The following is a 19,264-nucleotide window of genomic DNA, read 5'->3' as shown; positions in this document are numbered from 1 at the left end:
AAAGTGGATTGGGAAACGATAATCCGCAGCTTGAGCCAATCACGATGGCTGGGGTGCAGGCAATGGTGCGTACGATGTTGGATCAACAGATGGAAGATACAAAACGTTTACTTCAACAAAGTAAGAACGAACTTACTAGGTCAGTACGTCAGGCATCTATTCTTGAGGAAACTATCTGGGTTGCTAAGTCTATTGAAGAAATGATCAATGATTGGACCGCCAATAAGGTTGAAGTTAGCAAGAAGAGGAAATTTAAGGAGTCTTCAAGGTCCAACAAGAGCAACATGTTCTCAAATTCTGGCAAAAGAGGAGGTAAAGGAAAATGGTGCGGGAAGTGCAAAAATAAACACTCTGGGAATTATGGCAGGAAGGTGAATTGCTTCAAGTGTGGAGAAATTGGGCATTACGCTGATGAGTGTACGATTCCCAAGGGGGTGTGTTATGGATGTAAGGAAGAAGGCCATATTTCTAAGGACTGTCCGAAGAAAAATGAAGTAACAAGGCCAAGCGCACCGCCAACATCAAGGGAATTTCAGAATATCCTCGACGAAGCAAATAACAATGCTAGGAATTAGAAGCAAAGACTTGATACCCGAAGATCAAGTTATGAAGTAGTAATGTGAATAGTAACAAGTGGTTTAGCCTATTAGAGGCATAGTATAGGGTAAACTTGAACCTCTGTGTAATCGTTTCAAGAAATAATATAAGCCCTGGTTTTGCATTCTGATGAATTGAATGACTATGTGAAATTCTTTTATGGTGACTTGGAGAACTGCGAGACAATACTTGGGACGAGTATGCGTAGGTTTGAATGGTAGTAGAGGCCTATACTACCGGAAGCACAGGACTCGTACTTGGATCAGGGAAAGTCACAAGGTTACCAAGGAGCTAGTAATTGATTCCGTCTTGTTCTAGTCTGTCGTTGCCATCGTTTCGATAATGACTAAGAAGATGATTGTTATTCCGACCTTAGAGGTCATATCGAATCGAGTCCGACTAAGATGAGTATGTCACGTGGTTCAGAGAACCAAGTTCGATGTTGCATTTGACTTAAGCCAGAAGATTGAAGTGAAAGATGATCAAAGCGATCAATAGAAGTATCGCGCTCGTTGTTAAAGAAGTTGGTAGTTAGAAATGATACATATTGAACTGTGATTGTATCACATTAGAACATGAAGGAAGGTATAGTCTGTTCTTGAATTTGTCTCTAAGAGACCTGAGTCTAAGCTGTGCGTTATACGATGAGAGATCATTAGAACATGACCCATCGGTCTGTTACAATAAATGCAGGAAAATACTTATTCTAAGAAGAAGAAGGAGTCCTCAATAAGGATTTATTTTGTAACTCGAAGGTTACAATTGAAAGTCCTACGGAGATCTGAAGCTTTTTAGGATTAGCTGGATATTGCCGAAGGTTTATCCAAGGCTTTTCTTCAATCGCTACTCCACTAATAGCTTTGACCCACAAAGGAGCTATTTATACTTGGAATGAGAAGCATAAGGAAGCTTTTGAGAAGTTAAAGAAGAAGTGGTGTGAAACACCGATTCTTTCCTTACCTGAAGGATTTGATGACTTTGCAGTTTATAGTGATGCATCTGGAGTTGGGTTAGGTTGTGTTCTGACCCAAAGGGATAAAGTGATAGCGTATGCATCGAGGCAATTGAAAGAGCATGAAAAGAACTACACCACTCATGATCTGGGGTTGGCAGCGGTAATATTCGCCATAAAGATATGGAGGCACTATCTTTATGGCACTAAATGCAATCTTTTCACTGATTATAAGAGTCTTCAGGATCTCTTTAATCAGAAGGAATTGAACATGAGGCAACGACGCTGGCTAGAGTTACTCAAGGATTACGACCGTGAGATACTTTAACACCCTGGTAAAGCAAATGTTGTTGCTGATGCTCTCAAGTCGGAAGGTAAATCTTGAAAAGAAAAGGCCAAGAGCGTTGAGAATTGAAGCTGTCTCAACAATTGTGGAAAGTATAAAGAAAGCTCAAGAGGAAGCTTTAGAGAAAACTGACCGAAAGGAAGAACGTTTGGGCAAAATGTTAGTGTTTGATAAAAACGATCAAGGACTGAAGGTATTCAAAGATAGGATTTGGGTACCTAAGATGGGAGGAGTAAGATATCTTCTGATGGAAGAAGCTCACAAGACCATGTACTCGATTCATCCCGGCAGTACAAAAATGTATAGGGATCTAAAACCCTATTACTAGTGGCCGACGATGAAGCTCGATGTTGCTAAGTATGTGGCCGAGTGTGTAACATGTGCTAGGGTTAAGGCACAACATCAAAAACCGTATGGGAGTTTAGAACCTTTACCTGTACCCATGGGTAAATGGGAAGACATCACCATAGATTTTGTGACTAAACTGCCCAGAACAAGGAACGGTCACGACATGATTTGGGTGGTCGTTGATCGCTTCACTAAGAGTGCGCATTTCATAGCAGCCAACGACAAATGGTCTATGGATAAACTGGTGAATTCTTACGTGAAGGAAATTATGAGGCTTCACGGTGTTCCGTTAACGATTGTATCAGATCGTGACAGCCGTTTTACCTCAAGGTTTTGGAAGAGTCTACAAGAGGAATTGGGTACCAAGTTGTGTTTAAGTACAGCTTACCATCCGCAAACCGATGGTCAAAGCGAACGAACAATTCAAATGTTGGAGGATATGCTGAGAGCATGTACCCTAGAATTCCAAGGTAACTTGGATGAACATTTACCTCTAGTAGAATTTTCCTATAATAATAGTTTCCACTCGAGCATCAAGATGGCACCTTATCACGCTTTGTATGGAGAAAAGTGTCGAACGCCATCATGTTGGTTGGAAGTTGGGGAAAAGCAGTTCATGGGACCTGAAATAGTCCATCAGACTGCTGAAAAGTTGAAAGTGATTAGGGAAAGGATGTTAGCAGCTCAAGATCGACAAAAGAGTTATGCTGACAAGAAAAGACAACCGATATCATTCGAAGTTGGAGATTCGGTTTTACTTAAAGTCTCGCCAAGGAAGGGACTTATAAGATTTGGTAAGAGGGGAAAATTGAGTCTAAGGTTTATTGGACCATTTAAAGTTCTTCAGAGGATCGGGAATCAAGCTTACAAGCTAGAATTACCGGAAGAACTAGAGGGTATTCATCACACCTTTCATGTGTGTTATTTGAGAAAGTTCACGGGAGATGTGCCCGACATAATTCCAATTTCTGAATTAAGGTTGGATGAAAACAAGAGGTTAATTGAAGAACCTGAGGCAATCGTTGACTGTAAGACTTAGAAGTTGCGACGCAAGATGGTCGAATTAGTGCTTGTGCGTTGGAAACATACGAATGGGCCAAATCTCACCTGGGAAACGGAGAGTGACAAGATGAGTCGCTACCCGCATTTGTTTGTTGAGGTGTGATTCCGGGGACGGAATCATCCTAAGGGGGACAGAATTGTAACGCCCGTGTTTCTAGGCTAGGCATTAATATTGACGTAATAGTCTAGGTTAACCATTGTAACTCATTTTGAAGAAATGAAAAGGAATTATGTGAATATTATGTGTTTTATGCTTAATTGATAGGATTTAATTAATTAAGAGTAAAAATGAGCGTCGAAAATAAATATTAGATAAAGCTGATCTCTATTAAGGAAGTTGTAGTGGTCGTGACAAGGATTACAGATATATAAAGAATACCGAAATCTGAGTTATAACAAAGAAGTTATGACCTGTCGAAGTTTCACGACAAAACCGGCACGGTGTCGAATGATGTAAAAAGTGATTTTTTGATAAACTATTTTTTAGCCTTAGTGATCTAAATGAAAGTCGTAGTGTTCGTTAAACCGAGAGTAAGTATAAAAAGAACGTCCAAATCTGACTTCGTATGAGGAAGTTATGATTTTTCTAAGTTTCAGCTTAGCAGTAGACAGCTAAAAACTCAAATTTTAGATCGAGTGATTTTTAGCCGACACAACCAAAACGAGAATCGAAGGTCTCGTCAATAGTAGTACATCGGTAACAAGACAGACGAAAACGGACGTCGGATGAAGAAGTTATGAATTTTGAACGGATTTCCTGTCCCGGTCTGTTAAAAATAATAATATTAAAATTAAAGTCGAAATTAGCCAACGAAGTCTAAACGAAAGTTGTAGAGCGTAATTTTACCTACGCGTGCATATAAAGAACGTCAAAAACGGAGCCGGTATGCGAAAGTTATGAATTTTAGAAGTTTTGGCACAAAAATCAAGAAAAAAACACGAAATACAAGGAATTTCGCATGGACAGACTTCGGCCACGTCACCCGGAATCTCGCATGCATGCCACGTGCTCGTTGCTGATTCGACTGAAGGGAGGCCGAACCGAAGCAGGCCGCGTGTCGCCTCGTGTCCGAAGGAGCTTAGTCACCGATGCGCTGTGCAGCAGAGAGTCCGACGCGTGCCCAGGTGACTCCTCGCATTCGAAGTCGCCTCACCTCGCACCGACGCGTGTGGCACCAGCTATCCGAGCTTCGCAGGCACCGCCTCCCACCCCTCGGACCCTAGACCTCGATCCAATCAGAAGCAGACACATGGAGCCTCGCATGCGATCCGCGTGTTCCCTTATCTACCACCTCGGTCCGAAGCCTCCCCTATAAATAGAGGGGTGCGAGACCTCCCGGGGATAATTTATAAAATTGTCATTTTACACCCCTAAACCCATATTTTTTCCACTCCAACTTTCACCAAAGCCCCGGTATTATACCAAACACCTGAAACACGTCCCGAAGTGCCCGAAGACCCGGAAAAATTTATCTTTTCGGTTTTGAAGCCCAACCCTCGTAGAGCCCGGTTTCTCAATAAAACTCCCGGTTTTATTAGAAACGATCGTTTTTGGAAACGAACTGCTGCCCGATTATCATTAAATCAAGTGAGTGTATAGTTACTTTCATCTTACACATAGATATTAATTATTTTATATAAAATACGTGCTATGTTAATATATATTGTTTGTTTATTTGAGATGGATGTTGAAGGAATGATTTATACAGGTTTTTAAATAATTTAAACTGTATATGTATATTTTTATCTACAAAAATGTTGGGTAAAACATGGGTAGATGAAATAGTTGGTATGTGATGAAAGATGAGTTGGATAAATGAGATGATCGATATAGATCATGAGATAAGGGTGAGTGGTGAAATATGAGAAAAGCACTTACCCAAACCTTGGCCCCCGTCATTCAGCAGAGTATGGATGACAACCATGGACTATTCTAGATGATATGTGGAGCACTAGTAGGCTCGCAACCTGTATGTGTGTGAACTATATGTTCATCAGTCGTACTCTAAAAACCCATTGACATGTATTGCAGGTGGGATTCCCGTGAATAATACTGTCGATAAATAAGAGCTATGGACTTAGCACATGTTGTATAAACCCTGGCAGCTATGGACTTAGTGCCTGTTGTATAAACCCTGGCGACGATGTGACTTCGTGCCTATTCCTTAGGATGAATCCTTAGGAATGGGTGATAGTTGTTTCTTAGGGTAAATCCTTAAGAAATAAATAAGATAATGGGGTTTGGGTAATTTGGTTGATTGTTTGATGTTTAAGCATAATAAATTTATTTATTGTGGGTTAAAAACCCTATATGCTCACCAGGCTCCCAAGCCTGACCCACTCAGCTTTTTATATTATAGGTAGTGGACCCCGAGCATAGTCGGATGATGATGAGAGATTTTTGGATTATAGGCCAGTAGTTGTAAATAACTGTTGTAAGGGTTATAATGTCTTGTTTATGCTTTTGATCTGTATCGGAACATGACATCCCGAGGTTTTGATATAAAATGAAAATATATATTTCTTAAAGAAAGGTTTTGATAAATTTTTATCATGTTTTGTTTTGGGAACAATTTCCACAACAACTTTCAAAAGGATTACTCTGATTTTATTTTAAAAAGAATAAATTAAATCGGTCTTTTCTGGCCGAGAAATTAGGGGATGTCACAACTATTATGATAGGTTGAATGAGTTGATCTACAAATGCAATCATTATGGAATCACGAGGACTGTTATGGAATTCAATCTCATCTTCGTTATGGGACTCCGCAATGAATGGAGGAGTGTTAGCATGATGGTTAAAAATCAACAGAGTTTCGACACATCTTCTCTAAATGTTTTGTACAATCAACGGAAAACTCATGAAAACGAAGTGAATGAAATAGCAGAAGAGTCGAAACTTAGTCTGGGAGGTCCATTAGCTCTTGTCTCTAAAGTGTCTGAAAAGGAAACAGTTGAAAAAGGTGATTCTGATGATGAAGAGGGGTTTATCATGAATTCGGATGATGAGGCAGTAACATTTTATTCAAACAACAGAGTTAAAAAGTTTTTCAAGAAACCGTTTAATCCGAAGATGAAACTAGGTGAGGGAAAAGGAACTTTTGTGAACAAGACTGCAAGAGAAGAGAAGAAGAAGTTTGAAAAGAATGTTGAGAAGGTGACCGAGGTTAAGAATGAGGAAAAGAAGTTGAAAGGAAATTCAGGTGTAGATTGTCATTATTGCAACGGAGAAAATCATCTAGCAAATGATTGCATGCTTCGTAAGAAAGACGAAAGAAAGAACAAAGTGAAGGATGAAGCTTATTATGTGGAGAAATTGGAAGAGGTGCGTACGAAGGCAAAAAATTTATCATTAGTGGCTAGAGGTGAACAGGAGGAAGAGGGCACAGATCAGATCTGTTCTTCCGGATCCGATGATGAAGAAATGCGTAATCCTACGCATGGTGTCATATATGCGAAGCTGGAGGAAGATTCTGACGAAGAGGTGACTGGTCATTGCTTCATGACCAAAAGTGCTGATAAATCTCCAATGACTACGAAGGTACGTACTATTCTTCAGTCTTTCAATATTCCTTTAAGTGCATATGATTCTGAACTAATTGCTTTTGATGATATTGTTGCTTATTTCGATGCTCTGGTTATATCTGCTAGCAATGAGGCTAAGAAATCAACTTCTCAATTGATAGAAATTCAGAAGATGTTAGATGCCAAGAAAATAAGAATTGAGAGTTTAGAATTGCAAATAACGAACATTATGTGTGATAGAGATTCGTTGTCTAGTGATGTAAACAAGAAAATTCTTATAAAATCAATACCTAAGAATCGGGGCGTTACATGTTATCAAAATTTCAAGCTTTATGTGTGTTTATGTAATTCTTGAAATTGTTGATATTATTGTTCATACACTTATGAGTTTTGGTAGATCATAGGAATTATTTGCAAAATTGTTTGTTAGTTAATTCTTGATCTAAATGTATTTTAATGGAGTCCATAATTTGTCCTCAAGTTATGGATTACCAAAAGTCATTTCTTTTAAAGATCCATTAAAATGCATAGGTTACAAAAATTGAAGAGTCTTTTTATTTTATGAACTCCATAACTTGTCCTCAAGTTATGGATGTTCAAGAGTCTCTTCATTAAAGTTTTTAAAACCTGAATTAAACTGATAAGTTATGAAAATCCAAAAGTTTTTTAATAGTTCAAAACTTGCCCTCAAGTTTTGGAATTTGCAAAGTCTCACACACACTTTAATTCCAAACCCTAGAGTTTTTAAAGTTAAAATTCAACCCTTATACTTTATAGTATTACAAGTTAATAATATATATGTATAAGAGCAAGTCAGTCTTACCGTTAGTAGGCCTCATTCACGAAGCCGGTCTATAAGGGGGTATACAGTTACTGCCTATAAAATAGCAGTTTAATGGGTGTCCATTCTCACCCACCGCTTCCTTGACTGGTGGAGGGTCGTTAGCCGAACGAGTAGGACAAGGACTATAATTCTGCTTTCATTATAAGTATAATGATAAGTATAAAGTAACTAAACCTTTTATAAATTCCGAATCTTAGTTGCTTTAGGAAAATGTGAATTTGGTGCTAACCCATGAAATTACACTTTGCACTTTGCTTAAGTCGTTAGTGGAGCGTGTGTGGTTAACCGGCACGCTAACTTGGATTTAACAAGGTAGGAAAAGGGTAACTTAATGTTTATCATAGGATCGGTTGAGCGCGTGTGGTTAACCGGCACATCGATTAAGTGATAAATATTAAGGGTACCAAGTATATTTTCATGGTTATTCACACCTTTTTTTGTGATCCTCGGCATCCTAGTCACAAAACTTAAGAGGGCATAATCGAGATTGAAACATGCCATTGAAAAGTTCAATGAATCTCAAAAGATCTAGGAGTTTCAAATCCAATTAAAACCTAATATTTCTATTTTGTTTTTCATGGTGGAAACTGGTGAATCGTCATTCGCCTACCTTCAAATATTTTATAGCTTGGATTACGGCATCCCTCTTCCAAGTTATAAAAGTATTGTGTTGGGTCTTATCCTTAATATTTCATATTAGGTGTTATTTAAGGACTTAAATCAACTAACTTGAATATCTCCCATTGTAGATGTCTGGTTCAGACAACTATGATCTTCCCAAATCCCTAGGAACAAGCTTTCCTAATGAAGATGATGCCCCATGGTTGGTTCATGAAAATCATACTTCTCTTCCTTCACTTCCTCCAATTATTCTCCCTAACCCACAAGTTCCTGAATACTTCAAGGTCACTCAAGCCCTATTGGCAAGCAAAGTCTATGTGTGCTCACATCTTGGAGGTAAAGTCACATATTGACAAGCCGGGAGAGTTGGGTGTCAAAGTCTTGAGAAAGTTGGTTGTTCAATCACTTTCTAAGTCGCATAGTGAGTTTCCTTTGGGACTACTATTAAACAGACTATGACATGGCCCTTAATGATCTTATCTATTTGCTAGGTGTTGCTGAATCAGCAATGATTTGGAGCATTGACAATGGTAACATTGAAAATCCAGAAAAGCTTTCTCTTCCCAATGGAAAGGGATCGGCCACAGTCAACTCGGTTGACCAAATGGCAAAGAGAAAGGCTAAGTCTGAGACAGTCTCGTGTACCATTCCCAAAGAGTCCATATGCTTATATTGCCAAAGGAAGGGGCATTGGTTGCAAAGCTGCCCTATTTACGTGAAAGATCATAAGGTTGGTCAATTCAAAAAGTTTGACTCTACTTCAGGTACGTCCACTATCTAACGCTATTAAGTTCCTATTTGGAGATTCTTATTACATGATGTGACAGGGTCACATGTTGAAGTTTTAAGAATCAAAGAAAAGTGAGAAAGCTTAAAGAAGGTAAGTTGATTCTGATCGCGAAGATGGATTTCGATCGCATGGTTCGGTGATCAGAATTTTTGAGTTGCTGCTTAAGAGTTGTGATAGATTGCTTAGGAATAGATAACAACATAGTTTTCATATGCATTTTCATTGTAAGGATAAGTTTTTCCGCAAGTTTTAAATAAAAGAAAAGTTTCATTTTTATTTATTTTAAATATCCTTATAGTGGCATTTGTGAAAAAATTACTGTTTATGTGATTCCATTGATAGCAACATTGGAAAATGGATTCAATTCTTTCGTTTGTGGTAGTGTCATAATTTACCAAATAATGAAAGATTCTCATCAACCAAGTTTCAGTTGAATAGAAACTTGGAATTATGCAAGTTGTATTGTATGGTGAATGAGAATTTTCATCTTTGGAAAATTAAGACTAATTCCTGTTCACATGTATATGTGAGTCAAGTAAAGGACTAAGGGATCGAGTACACATTCTTGTGCACTGGTCAAGTCCACCACAAAGATCGATAAGACTATTCGCCATGATTTACTGAAGTTTAGTAAATATGGTCAAGAATGTGATTTCTCTGTAGTTGATTTTCCATTGATGAACTTGTATTATCTTATACAAGTTGCATTACTTTTGAAAGATAAAGATGCTTTGTATCTTCGAGAAACTGATCCAGAAGTTTTCCGTCTTGGTCTTGCCCACAAGAAAATATTCATAGATAACTACTATGAATGTTTGGCCCTAACAGATGTGGAGTTGGCAACTGCGAAGGGATTGGAAGTGAAAGTACCCATGGAACCAACGAAGACTCAACCTGAGTTAAAGAAGTATGAAGATGGGGATATTTTCCTGAAGCCATTCGGTTTGGTCTTCGCAGGGAAGGATAAAAATGGGAAGGCCAAGAGATTTTTATTCCAGGCATGCGAAGTTGAGAAATATACAACGTCCCAGTATACGAACTTTATTGTTCGTATGAATAGATGCAAGAAGAATAATGAAGGGGACAAGAAAGAGTTGAAGAAGATTATTTCTTGGTACTCAGAAATCCGAAGGGTGATGTTGTATGTGTTGGATTAGGTGTCTAAGCCCATAACTATTATTGGTATGTATTCGACCCGAGAGTAGCATGGTCTATTTGGGTTGCATATCATCAGGACAATTTGTTAGGATGGACTTTTGAGAGAAGGTTATTTATGGTTTATTAATATATTATAAGTAATAATATATTAATATGAAATCATATGTTTTAATTAGTAGTGATCAAGAATTAATTTGGAATTAATTTAGTGGTCGGAAGAGACTAATTAAATCTATGGGGACTAATTATGATAATTAGTTATATTTATATGTGTTGGGCTTATGATCCATGTTGGACCAAGTTTATGTATGGATACATAAAGAGTTGGGCCACATGAACCATGGATCATAAAACCCATGGGTATGGATTTGGGTTATATCCATGACCCTAGAAATCCCACATATAAATAGATACTTCATTACCCAAAATCGCCACTTGTATCTTTTTAGAGTTCATGGTGTCTTTTGTGTGCATGGAATTCTCTCTCAAGTTCATCCTTTGTCCATGGTGTGTTGTGATTCCATTTGAGGCTTCCACACTAATGGGGCTAAGCTCTTTAAGGCCAAATACACCAAGAATTCAAGCTCCATCAAAAGGTATGTCATGTTAACTAGTATATTATAAATTTATGTTAAATGCATGCTAGTTGTAAGATTAATACCTTGGAAACCATTTGCATGTATAATTAGTGAAAACATAGATCCAAGGTATTTAGGGTTGTATGTGCACCATAGGATGTTGTAGTATACCAAAACCCAACAGTGGTATCAGAGACATGGGTTGTTTTCAATTATACTTGATGCAAGTTGCTGAAAAAAAAAACTGAAAAAAATTGAATTTTTTGCTGTCGGGACAGCAGACTCGACGAGTCCAGTGATGGACTCGACGAGTCCATGAACAAATTCATCCAACTCGTCGAGTTGGTTCATGCACTCGACGAGTTGGACCCCCTGACAGCTTATCTTCGAGTTTTTTGGCCTGTTTTGGATTAGAATCATTACCGCAAAGTGTTTTTGTTCATAAAATTTGTTTTTTGATACTATGGTAATGTTTATTCTCATCCAAATAAAGGATAATAATCAAAGTTTCAAGTTTTATACATGTTTATATGATGCTTGAAAAATGTTGATTATGAATGTTCATGTTTATGAGTTTGTTTAGATTAATAGGAAAAATTATGAGATAGTTGTTTTTAATCCAAATTAATCTTGAAGTTGTTCATAATATGTGTTTTTGTAACTTGTCCTCAAGTTACATGAAAAGTCACATTTATGAATTTTAAAACCCATAAAAATTCCATAAGTTATGAAAAAATGAAGAGTCACATTTTTAATGCTTTTAAAGTCTTCCATAACTTGTCTACAAGTTATGGAACTTGAAGGGTTTTTTCCATTAAACCACTTTAAAATTCATAAGTTATGAAAACCATAAGTTTTTTGAATTGTTCAAAACTTGTCCTCAAGTTTTGGAATTTGTAAAGTCAAACCCCATATACACTTTAATTCCAAACCCAAGAATTTTAAAAGTTAAAGTTCAAACTTTATGGACTTCATTAAATTAATTAAAGTGTCTAATTAAAAGAGTTAATAATTCCATAAAGACATGGTTTAAGTTTAATTAAATTAAGAATATAGTTTAATTAATAGATTAAACCACCAAGTATTTTAAATGTTTAAAATACACCCTTATACTATTGTAATATTAATAGTTAATACTTATATATATATATATATATATATATATATATATATATATGTATAAGAACAAAGTCAGTCTTACCGTTAGTAGGCCTCATTCACGAAGCCGGTCTATAAGGGGGGTATAAGGTTACTGCCTATAAAATGGCAGTTTAATGGGTGTCCACTCTCACCCACCGCTTCCTTGACCGGTGGAGGGTCGTTAGCCGTATGGGTAGGACAAGGACTATAATTCTCCCTTCATTAAAAGTATTAATGATAAATACTAAGTAACTAAACCTTTTATAAATACCCAATCTTAGTTACTTAGGAAAAAGTGAATAAGGTGCTAATCCATGAAATTACACTTTGCACTTTGTTTAAGTCGGTTAGTGGAGCGTGTGTGGTTAACCGGCACACTAACTCGTATTTAACAAGGTAGGCAAAGGGTAACCTAATGTTTATCATAGTATCGATGGAGCGTGTGTGGTTAACCGGCACATCGATTGAGGGGTAAACACTTAAGGGTACCAAGTAATTTTCATGGTTACTTCACACCTTGTTTTGTGATCCTCGGCATCCCAGTCACAAAACCTAAAGGGCACACTCGAGATTAAAACATGCCATTGAACAGTTCAATGAATCTCAAAGATCTAGGAGTTTCAAAAACCAATTAAAACCTAATAATATATATTTCGTTTTCATGGTGGAAATTGGTGAATCGTCATTCGCCTACCTTCAAATATTTTATAGCTTGGATTACGGCATCCCTCTTCCAAGTTATAAAAGTAGTGTGTTGGGTCCTAGCCTTAATATTTCATATTGGGTGTTATATTAAGGACTTTAAATCAGCTATCTTGAGTATCTCCCAAAAGATGTCTGGTTTAGACATTTATGATCTTCCCAAATCTCTTGAAACAAGCTTTCCTAAATGAAGATGATGTCCCATGGAAATCATACTTCTTTCACCTCCTCCAATTATTCTCCCTAACCCACAAGTTCCTAAAAAGTTTAAGGTCACTCAAGCCCTATTGGCAAGAAAAGGTCTATGTGTGATCACATATTGGAGATGCAGTCACATATTGACAAGCCGGGAGAGTTGGGTGTCAAAGTCTTGAGAAAGTTGGTGGCTCAACTACTTTCTAAGTCATATAGTGAGTTCTTTTGGAACACCTATGAAACAGACTATGACAAGACCCTTAATGATCTTATCTATTTGCTAAGATCAACTTCCTAAAAACTTTATGGACATTGACAATGATGACACTGGGAATCCAAAAAAGCATTCTCTTCCCAATGGAAATGGATCGGCCATAGTCAACTCGGTTGACCAAATGGTAAAGAGAAAAGCTAAGTCTGAGATAGTCCCATTACCAAAGGGTCCATATGTTTATATTGCCAAAGAAAGGGGCATTGGTTGCGAAGCTGCCAAATTTACCTAAGGATGTTAAAGTCAATAAGTTTGACTCTACTTCAGGTAAAGTCCACTATCTAACTCTGCTAAGTTTCTATTCTGAGATTCTTGATACATGATGTGACTGGGTCACATGTTGATGTTTTAAGAATCGAAGAAAAGTGAAGAAACTTAAAGAAAGAATATGCTGAATCTGATCGCGTAGATGGATTTCTATCGCATAGTTTGAAGATCGGATTCTTGAGCTACTTCTTAGGAGTTATGATATTTTGCTTAGGAATAGATAACAACAAGTTTTCATATGGATTGTAAGGATAAGTTTTTCCGCAAAGTTTTAAAATAAAAGGTAAATCTTTTGATTTTATTTATTTTAAAATATCCTTACAATGGCATTTGTGAAAATCTGTGTTGCTTATAAGATTACATTAAGAGCAAGAGTGGAAATATGAATTTGATTCTTTCTTTTGTGGTAGTGTCTAAATTTACCAAATAAGGAAAGATTCTCATCACCCAAGTTTCAGTTGGATAGAAACTTGGAATCATGCAAGTTGTATAGCATGATGAATGAGAACTTTCGAGCATTGGAAAAATTAAGACTAACTACTTGTTCACATGGGTGTGTGAGTCAAGTGAAGGACTAAGGGATCGGGTACACATTCTTGTGCACTGGTCAGAGTCCACCACAAAAGATCGATAAGACTATTCGTCATAATTTACTATAGCTTAGTAAATGTGGTTATACTTACAAGCTTATGTGTAATTCTGAGACATTGGAAAAGGTTCCAATGTATGGCAGAGCGAATAAGAAGAATCAATTTAGGCAGAAAGATAAAAGTTTCTCAAATCTGAAAAGATGGGAGAGTACTTTAGTATCATGTTTTAAGACCATCTTAATGATTTTGAGACCTTATCACAATTCATCCTCTAAGTGCATTCTGATAGTTAAGAAGAGGAGTTATGAATTATTGAAGTGGTTAAATCAAGAAGATGATTCATACTTCGTTCCAAAAACAATTCTTAGAGTTATACTCTAAGATTGTAACTTGAGTGACATGTCTTAAAGAAGGTTTAAAACACTTATCAAATGTAAGAGTAAAAGTTTTCTACTCTTGTACATTTGAAATTGGTAAGTTGTGATGTTTTGGATAAAACAAAGACCAACTAAGGCCAATTGTGTGAAGTGTTTGTCTTGATTAGAATCTACACTATCTCTTGAATATCTGACAAGAAAGTCTTATATGTCAAGAGGACAGTGGGAGTCTTAAAGGTCTTGAAAGTCTCAAGAACTAATCAAGAATAAAACCTGAAGTTCTTCACTAGCACACGACTTGAGGTTTATAACCTATCGTGTTGACATATTCTGTGCCCATTCCAGTTAAAGTTGGCTTTGCATATAAGTTCTTAGAGTTCTCAATTGGTTGCACAACAACTTGGAAGCAATGGCAGGCCCTTGAGCGGCCAGGTGGCAAGAAATTAAGATTGAGTTCAGTCCATATGAGTTTGGATTTGTCATTATCCTTGTCTTGTGACTATGGTTTTGACAATTCACATGGATAAGAACACATACACCATTAAATCTAAGGGTCATAAGGTTTCTCTCCGATTCATGAAAATGATGGTGAGGAAACACTTCCACCAAGTAGATTTGAAGTAGATAGCAATTGTGATATTTGCATTCTCAAAGTCGTTAGTGGAGCTGTGTGGTTAATCGGCACACTAACATGGACTTGTGAGAAGTGGCAAAGGTCTAAACAATTGAGACTATGATTACGGCATCCCTTTTCATAGTTCTGAAATTCTTTAGACACACCTGTGAGCTATCTAAGATAAGGTGTATGATATTGATAAAGTTTTATCAAAGCAATCTAGTATCAGAAATCTGAACTTTGGCAAGAAAGTCAATAAAGTATTGTTTTTTCTAGAAGTTCAACTGATTTCTGAGTACATGTCAAAGCTAGTGGGAGCATAAGTGTTATGCTAATAATCATCATGTTAGTGGGAGCATGATAATTATGATAAAGGTTGCAAGTTAGCAATGTTAATTATAGAAAACAAAAGGTTTCAATTGGGAAAAAGTTGTTTTGCTATAATTAAGGGAGAGGAAATTATACTTCATCTCAAATCTAAAAGCTTAGATTGAGGTTTTAATCGTATTTAGTCAAGTATATATATGAATGTTATGTTGGAATGGCTCAACATAAGAAAATTCTAATATAGGGTCCATTATTTGCGTTCTAAAATTCGATTATGATTACGACATCCCTTTTCATAATCTGAATTATGAGAACTTGGCAAATTGAAATGGAAATATTATAGAAAAAGATTGGTTTAGTCTTTATGTGATACATCATGAATCGTGTCCCATATGCTTCGGATATAGGATCGATTGCATGTGCTATATTCATCCTTTCTAAAATTTTCCAAATGCCTGGGGCATTAAGAAAGGAAAAGGTCTAGAATTGGATATGACTAAAAGGATTAAACAATTGTCGAGGGCAATCTAAGGTTTACCAAAGATTGGTTGCTCAAGGACAGTTGGAAGTATAATGATAATTCTGGAAGGACCATATTGACATAATCTGTAAGGAGGAAACTCTTGTTCAGAAGTGATAGTCAAAATGGAATATGGAAATGTTTCAAAGTTAGAAATTATTCAATCTGTATAAGATTAGGAAACTTAATGCAAGAAGGATGTTTCCAAGGAGTTGATCTCCTTTGGAATGCTCTGTAATGTTTGTTGTCAAGTCTATCTGACTTTGTGCATAATCATTACAAGAGGATCATTGCATATAAGTTTAGAATCTAACAGATTTCAGTAAATGGCATGAATTTGGAATTCTTGCATTTGCAGTAAGGATTTGGGACTATGAAAAGAGGATCATTGGAGTGATGTTCAATTGATCTATTTCACAAAGTAAAGATCATAGACAAACATAGTATTCATACTTGGTGTATGGCATGACTAGTGTTTAGAAAACATAGTGTACATGCTTGGAGCATGGGACAACTATTGTTTTAAATTCAAGAATAAAGTTGATAGCTGAAACAGTATACAATGAATAATGTGTAATCATATGGTGATAAATAAAAGGTGTTTTATTTATGTTCATAGGTTTTGATACCATATTCGATTCAATTGTTCTTGTGTTTCATTTTGCATGTTTTGACTTCCAGAATAAACTAGGTCATTGTTTTGGATGACTAAGTTATTCAAACCATCCACAGTCGGTCATATGTTGGAAGTAGATATGAATTAAGACTGTCATCGGTTGGCTTGTAGAGGTCTAAGATGTTGGACAAAGGGCTACAACACTCATGAGTGCTCATAAGTTCTGAGTATTGGATTCAACCCGCGCTCATTGGAATCACTTCATGGATTTTATCACGAGTGATCATGAGACGATAATATCTTATATTCTTCAAACCTAGAGATATGAGTTGTTACTATGAGTTGGTTATACATTGATTGCACGAAAACGCATTGGTAACTCGATGTTATAAAACGTGCCTTTGTGTATGATTCAACAAGTAGTAGAACAAGCCATATGAGTCGAAGTTTATCCATTCCTTTTACCTTCGGGATAAAAGCGATATATGTGGGCCCCTCGATGATTTGGTGATGACAAACGTAAGTGCTCGGCCGGGCCTGGACTGATTTGATTTGTTCAATTAGTCAGTCGTCATAAATCGGAAATCGGGAAACAACAAATGGACAGAGAGAATGATTATAATCCATGTCTCAGTCCATATGATATCTAGAACGGAGGAATATATGATCCCTTATCTAATGGACATGTCATTTGATTTGTTCAGAGTTTGACAGCGGCTTTAAGAGCTACGATTGCTAGTCGGGATCTTGGAGTCATACTTGAATAATAGTTTTAGACTTATCCAAGTGGGAGACTGTTGGATTCGGTGTCTAAGCCCATAACTATTATTAGTATGTATTCGACCCGAGAGTAGCATGGTCCATTTGGGTTGCATATCATCAGGACAATTTGTTAGGATGGACTTTTTAGAGAAGGTTATTTATGGTTTATTAATATATTATAAGTAATAATATATTAATATGAAATCATATGTTTTAATTAGTAGTGATCAAGAATTAATTTGGAGTTAATTTAGTGGTTGGAAGAGACTAATTAAATCTATGGGGACTAATTATGATAATTAGTTATATTTATATGTGTTGGGCTTATGATCCATGTTGGACCAAGTTTATGTATGGATACATAAAGAGTTGGGCCACATGAACCATGGATCATAAAACCCATGGGTATGGATTTGGGTTATATCCATGACCCTAGAAATCCCACATATAAATAGATACTTCATTGCCCAAAATCGCCACTTGTATCTTTTTAGAGTTCATGGTGTCTTTTGTGTGCATGGAATTCTCTCTCAAGTTCATCCTTTGTCCATGGTGTGTTGTGATTCCATTTGAGGCTTCTACACTATTGGGGCTAAGCTCTTTAAGGCCAAATACACCAAGAATTCAAGCTCCATCAAAAGGTATGTCATGCTAACTAGTATATTAAATTTTATGTTAAATGCATGCTAGTTGTAAGATTAATACCTTGGAAACCATTTGCATGTATAATTAGTGAAAACATAGATCCAAGGTATTTAGGGTTGTATGTGCACCATAGGATGTTGTAGTATACCAAAACCCAACAGTATGTTATACATATCCTTTTTAACTGAAGAAGGTCGACATTATTACAAAGGCGAAGAATGTAAGGGTCGAAGACCTGTTGTAATATGCCGAAGACTTAATATTATTTTACAAGGCATTTTTGTAACGAAGCTTAGATGTTTAGTCCTTGTAATTTTTTGTGTGCTTTCATGTTTCCTATAAATAGGGACATTACTTAGAGTTAGATAAGAGTCTTTGTATGAACTTGTCTACGTTCTCTCTTTAACAATTGAAAGCATAATAGAGTTGAAACCAGATCATATTTACATCTCGTGTTCAAACTACGTGTGTTTTACTCTGATTTGATTCATACTTGATTCAACATTTCATCAATTGGTATCAGAGCAGGAACCATCATCTGTGATCTGATTTTCACTCTGATTCAAAAGGTTTTTGAATCAAAATTTTTGATTCAAAAAGTTTTCGCACCTTTTGAAGTGAAAAAGTGTTCTAGATATTAGGTTGTGATTTGATTTTGCAACTGATTTGTTGAATCGAGTGTTCTGTTTGTTATCTCTGTTCAATTCAGCAATTTGTTTTCAAATTCTCTTTGATTTCAAAAAAATTCTTAAAAATTTTCGTTCGTACATCAACGGCGAACTTCAATCTCAATTCGATGACTTCATTCTCTCTTTTTCTAGTATCTTCAACTAAGATTCCTATGCTTATTCCTAAATATTATAATCAATGGGCTGATCGGATGCAAGATTACTGGAATGGATTCGATGAAGAGCTTTGGTCATGTATCTCTGGGAATATCAATCCTCCGACAAATGTTCAACCAATTGGATCATCTTCTGGAACTTCAAGTGTTGATAATCAAACTGATCGATTGAAGAAACTTGAGAAAAGATGCATCAGAGAGTTACGTAGTGCATTGCCTGCAGTTGTATACAACTATGTCAGGAGTTGTACAACTGTAAAAGAAATATGGAATAATCCCAAAGACAAGTTTCAGGGAAGTGAGAAGACAAAAATAAATTTTGTGAAGCAATGTTTGATTGAATTGAAGGAATTCAAGCAAAAAGATGGTGAAACGATCGAATGCTATTATGATAGGTTGAATGAGTTGATCTACAAATGCAATCATTATGGAATCACGAGGACTGTTATGGAATTCAATCTCATCTTCGTTATGGGACTCCGCAAAGAATGGAGGAGTGTTAGCATGATGGTTAAAAATCAACAGAGTTTCGACACATCTTCTCTAAATGATTTGTACAATCAACAAAAAA

The sequence above is a fragment of the Lactuca virosa genome, chromosome 8, assembly GCF_052849685.1.
Source record: "Lactuca virosa cultivar CGN04683 chromosome 8, Lactuca_virosa_CGN04683_v6, whole genome shotgun sequence".
Classification (NCBI taxonomy): Eukaryota; Viridiplantae; Streptophyta; class Magnoliopsida; order Asterales; family Asteraceae; genus Lactuca; species Lactuca virosa.
The sequence above is the reverse complement of the archived record's forward strand: the minus strand, read 5'-3'. Positions refer to the sequence as shown.